Source organism: Oryx dammah, unplaced genomic scaffold, assembly GCF_014754425.2.
Source record: "Oryx dammah isolate SB20612 unplaced genomic scaffold, SCBI_Odam_1.1 HiC_scaffold_1, whole genome shotgun sequence".
Lineage (NCBI taxonomy): Eukaryota > Metazoa > Chordata > Mammalia > Artiodactyla > Bovidae > Oryx > Oryx dammah.
In genome coordinates, this window is record NW_024070185.1 from 73,725,056 (window position 1) to 73,731,055 (window position 6,000).

Genomic DNA, 6,000 nt, shown 5'->3' on the forward strand with positions numbered 1-6,000 from the left:
TCCAGTCTCCAATGGGAGTTTGCTCTTGGGATCAGAGCTTTCCAGAGGCCAAGTTCTTAACTCTAGAATTCGTCTGGCAGGGCTGGTTCCACTCAGCAGTGGTACCAATCTGGTGTGCTGTGAGAGGCTGTGTGCAGAATGGAGATGAAAGCAGTCCTCCTGATTGCAGGGTCTGGGATTGCTCCTGGCCGGGCCAGAGGGGGACAGGCCAGGGGAAAAAGGAATGTCAGTCTTAGGGGTGCTGCTGCTGCTAAGTTGCTTCAGTCGTGTCCAACTGTGCGACCCGATAGACTGGAGCCCACTAGGCTCCGCCGTCCCTGGGATTCTCCAAACACTGGAGTGGACTGCCATTTCCTTCTCCAATGCATGGGGGAGGCTGAAACAGTGGCCCTGAGGTTTAGGTTTGGGGGGTCCGTCCCAAGTGGTACCAGCGTTGCTTCATGCCTGGAGACCTTCTTCTCTAAGGAAGGCCTGCCAGTTTGCCCTCTCTCCCAGAACTGATGGGGCAAGGAAGGACAGGCCAGAACTGCTTCATTGTCACAGACCTGCCTTCCTTCCTCAGTCACCTCAAGTGCCCTGCCACACCCATTGGGAAAGTTCCGCAGGTGTCCCATAGTGTCTCCCGTGGCCTTTTAGCGCTCACATATCCCAGGGTGTTCTCCAAGCCAGACCCACCCCAGTCTGAAAAGACCCAGCCAGAAGGGACAGGGCTCCAAGGGCTGGGTGCCAGACCAAAACAGGAATCCAGGCCTGGGGTTCCCAAGCTAGGCCAGCAGAGGGAGCTAGTCCTCAGAAGATCTGTCTTCCTGGAACAGAGTTCCCGTGGAGTCCTGCCCTCAGCCCCAGCTTCACGCGCACAGCCTCCCGGGACACCCAGTGCAGAGAACTCGGCTGGACCACCGGACCCAGTTGTCTTCCTCTGCTCACTCTGTTCCTGGGCAGTTTGCTTCCAGTGTCCAGGCACTGACTTTCCCACCTGTCAGCTGAGTAGTAGTAGTTCCTGCCTGTGTACTGCCCTGGGCCTTTGGGAGGAGAGTGGGTTGGCAGGGTCTGAGGGGTCGGGAGGGTCTCCCAGTGTCACGTGGCAGCTCAACAGGGTCAAGCCTCTGGAGCCTGTCCCGGGACTGTCTCTGGGCATAGGGAGGGAAGGGACAGCCATCATGAGGCTGCTCTGGCAAGGGCTGGGGTTTTCAGTCACCTGCCCCCTTATACCACTACCACCGCCTGCCACATGGGTGAGGGAATCGGGAGTCTTTACCCACCCATACTTTCCCAAGAGTCTCTTCTAATAGTGAAGAACTATTAGTTTCTAATAGCGGAAGCTTCTAAGTGAAAGCTGCTAATAGCTATTGAGCACTTGTAATAGCTTTCAAGCACTTTTGATACACCAGGCTCTATGCTCATATCTTTTACTCCTCAAAGCCCCATGAAGTGTGTATCGTTATTTTCTGTTTTACCTATGAGGAAACTGAAGGTTGGAAAAGTTAGAGGTCACTTGCCCAAGATCACTCAGTGAATTGGAGATCTGAAATTCCTACTAGCTCTGACTCCAAAACCTGTGTCTCCTGGTTCTACGGACAGAACAGCGGCTGTTCACACAGCTCACTCTGAAGTCCCTGAGACTGCACAGCCCAGCAGATCAGATCAAGTGGGAGGGATGAGGCCTTTTCATGGCCATGAGGGGGCAGTGTGTATCCCCAAACCTGGGCCAGGGGATTACTTACACTTTGCCTTAAGTGAAGTCGCTCAGTTGTGTCCGACTCTTTTCGACCCCATGGGCTGTAGCCTACCAGGCTCCTCTGTCCATGGGATTTTCCAGGCAATAGTCCTGGTGTGGGTTGCCATTTCCTTCTCCAGGGGATCTCCCCAACCCAGGGATCGAACCCGGGTCTCCCTCATTGTAGACAGACGCTTTACCGTCTGAGCCACCAGGGAAGTCTTTGCCTTAGGAAAACACTAAAACTTTTTAGATGAGTTTATAACTGGTATCTTTTAAGTTAATCACCTTTTCATTTCTTTTCTTTAAAATGCTGTTTCTCTCTGCTTATTGGTATACATAGTATAAGCACAGGAGAAAAAAACATGACTGTAGCCCGCCAGGCTCCTCGGTCCCTAGAAATTTCCAGGCAAGAGTACTGGAGTGGGCTGCCATTTCCTCCTCCAGGAGAATCTTCCTGACCCAGGGATTGAACGCATGTCTCTTGCGTCTCCTGCATTCGCATTGGGATTCTTCACCACCGCACCACCTGGGACTTGGAGAAGGCAACGGCACCCCACTCCAGTACTCTTGCCTGGAAAATCCCATGGATGGAGGAGCCTGGTGGGCTGCAGTCCATGGGGTCGCTAAGAGTCAGATACGACTGAGTGACTTCACTCTCAATTTTTACTTTCCTGCATTGGAGAAGGAAATGGCAACCCACTCCAGTATTCTTGCCTGGAGAATCCCAGGGACGCAGGAGCCTGTTGGGCTGCCGTCTATGGGGTCGCATAGAGTTGCACACGACTGAAGCAACTTAGCAGCAGGAGCAGCACCTGGGACTAGACTGTAGGGCTGAGTCAGAACCAGAGAAGGGGCTGGGAAAAGTCAGAAGGCCACTGCTGTAATCCAAGAGCAAGGTAACAGTGGCTCAAACCGAGGACTCAGAGAAGTGGTTGGATTCTAGACACAATTTGCAGGTCACACCTAAAGGATCTGTGGACAGATGGGATGTGGAGTATGAGAGGAGGAGCCGAGATGACTTCAAAGTTTGGGGCCTGAGAAATGGGAAGATTGAATGTGCCTTTTACTGGGATAGGAAAGTCTAGGAGGAGCAGGCTTATGAGAGGAAAATCTGACTGGGAGGCAGTTGTCCATAAGACTTTGAAATCTGGAGCAGGATTGAGCTGGAGATCTAATTTGGGGAGCTGTTGGCATCCAGTGGTATTTAAAAAGCCGGTGAAGTCATTTTGGGAGGGAAGGTGAAACAGAAGAGTCCAAGGATTTTGCCCTGGGCACTCTGTCATCTGGAGGGCAGGGAGCTGAGGACAGGGCGAGAAACAGAGACTGCCAGAGCCAGAGCTGGGCCCGAGCTGTGTGACTCAGTGCTACAGGGCAGTCCTGTAAGGCAAGCGTCTCTGGGGCATTTTTCCAGTTGCCCAGGAGGGTATGGGCTTCCCTCATTTGCCCTTACTTGTTTGAACTGCCTGAGGGAAGGGACTGGCCCCAAAGCACAAGTCGGGTAAGGCCCCATAGAGTTGAGGTTCCTGGAGTTAGGGGAGATCACAGACCTTGGCCACCTCCTCCCCTTCAGCCATCTCTGAAACACCATTTTCAGAGGGGCTCCACAGTCTCTCCCTGGGCCACCTCATCCACCTGCAAGCTCTTACCTGCCTGCCTAGGCTTAAAAGACCCTCTCTAGCCCGGGACCAGGCCTTTCCCTAGATATCCCACAAGTACCTCTAATTCAGCACACCCCACCTCCAGACTGCCCCCTGGTGTCTCCACCAACCGGTGTCTCCACCAACCGGTGTCTCCACCAACCAGTCTCCCCTGCCCTGGCGCTGGGCCTCCATTAGGAGTTCATCTTCTCGTTAATGTCCCCTGACCTGGGACCAGAGGAACCAGGGCATATGTGGAGGAAGGTGGGGGGCAGCAAGGGCAAGAACATGTCCTTCCAATAGGAGTCCCCTTCTGAGGAATCCTCTTTATCAGCCAGCAAGGGTTTTGCCGGGTCCCTGGAGGACTCAAAGGCTCAGCCTTGGACATATGACCTCAGCTATGTGCCTGGGTGTGCCTGCCTCTGAACTGTATGTCTCAGCCTCTGAGCCTCCACCACTCACTCAGGCGCTCCCCCACCCCTGAGCCAGAGCTTCCCCTCACACACCCTCTGGTATTCGCCCGCTGCCACCTTGGCTTCTGAACACAGACACAGGGGGAGACCATGAACTCTGATAAACTCTGCTCCAACAATGCCAATGGCAAACCTGAAACCTAAAGCACCTCACTCCTCTGGGCCACATGACCCCCACTTTGCAGATAAGGAAACTGAGACACAGAGAGTTTCAATAACCTGCCAGAGCTTGGTAAGGGCACTTGAATGTTTGGGCTTTTCGCTTATATACACTGTACTTGTTTGTGTTTTTTTTCAGTGCTTCACTGTTACTTTAACTGTGTTTTAAAAATAGTTTTATTTTTGGCTGTTCTGGGTCTTTGCTGCTCGGCTTTTCCCTAGTTGCAGTGAGTTGGGACTCACTCTGTAGTTGTGGTGGCGTGCTTCTCATTGTGGTGGCTTCTTTTGTGGCTCCTGGGCTCTCTAGAGCAGAGGAACTCAGTAGCTGGGGCTCACAGGCTTAGCTCCTATGCAGCATGTGGGATCTTCCCAGATCAGGCATCTAACCCTTGTTTCTTGCGTTGGCAGGCAGATTCTTGACCACTGAGCCACCAGGGAAGCCCTTAACTGTATGTTCTATTCACACATCTATAGAATATATTTCACAGTTTAAAGACCAAACAAAGCCCAGTAGAGATCATATCAACAAAGGACTGGAATCGCTACTCTGTGCCCCTTGCTGAGCCAGCCTCCCCAGGGCCCAGATTCCTCGGGTGTCAGATGGGTGTGATGACATGAGGACCGTGAGACAGTGTGGAGTGGTGACAGCATGCTCCCTCCCCACGTGCCAGGCTGAGCTCTTTCCATCATCCCAGCAGCCTGGGAGGTGAGTGCCATTACAACCTGTCCTACCTAAGCTCATACAGCCAGTGAGCGGCAGAGCAGCCATTTGGACCAGGAGGGCTGGCCTCATTGTCTGTGTTCTTAGATGCCATAGTTATGAGTCCTGCACATGGGAGGGTGGGTACAGAGCTCTAGACCCGCTCTGGGTTCCGCACAAGGGTGGGTACGGAGCCAGGGCAGGCTGTGTGGCCACAGTCTTCTCTCTCTGCAGTTGCCAGCATCAAGGTTCAGCCCAAGATGGCTCCTCCCACCTCTCCTAGATCTGCAGAACCTCATCTGAGGAGGAGACAGTGAGAGCAGGCAGACCGAGGTGCCACCTGAGTGCGAGTGGGAGAGCGGCAGGCCAGGCAAGGAGTAAGAAGAGCCTCTTCCCAAAGCCAGGCCCACCAAACTGAGGACCAGACCTTCATTGGCAAAGCCCTGGAGAAGCTTGGCCTGGAGCTGATGGCGCTGAGTGGGGGGCGGTGTTCCTTCTTGTCCCATCCCTATGCCCCTCTCAAACAGAGCCTCAGCCAGCCTGAGGCAGGGGCCAGTAACGGGGTTGTGATATGAAGCTTTAAGTGCTGTAAGAAGTCAGAGCAGGTAGGCTCCTCAGATGCCAGGAGGTCCCAGCCTCACTATACAGACAGGGAAGCTGAGGCCCAGAGCAGGGAAGGGTCCTGTGTGGGTCACACAGCCAGTCCACGCCGGCCTGGGACTGGAGGAACAGGAGAGGAGCTAGAGCTCCTGTAGCTCACGTCCCAGCCCGGCTCCCAGAGCTGAGCACATGTCCCTCGGGAGTCCAGCCAGGGAGTGCTTACAGGAGGGGCTGTGTGAGCAGAGCCAAGAGCAGGGATAAGGCACCATGACACCCGCCCCACCTCATCTTCCTGCTTCCCTCCCTCTCTTCCTTCTTTCCCTCCTGCCGCGTCACCTGCCTCTCTCCTCCAGAGACCTCCCACACCTCTGGCTCGAGTCTTGGCCTCACTTCTCTCCAGGCATGGGCTCCATTCAGCCTCCCCACTGACTTCTCTGGCCTTGTCTTCTGCTGCTCCCCGACTCTTGCCATCCCAGCAAAGGCCCTTCCATGCTCAAACCTTCAGACCTTGGCACTGGCCATTCCCTCAGCCTGGCACACTCTTCCCCAACATGTCCGCATGGCTCACTCCTTCACCATCTTCAAGTCTTTACTTTACCTCCAGTCTTCACACACACACACACTTCCTATCCTCTTCCGCTTTTCCTGCTTAGCATGTATCACAAACACATGTTTTGCACAGAATATCGGCTCCAGGAGAACAAAGACTTT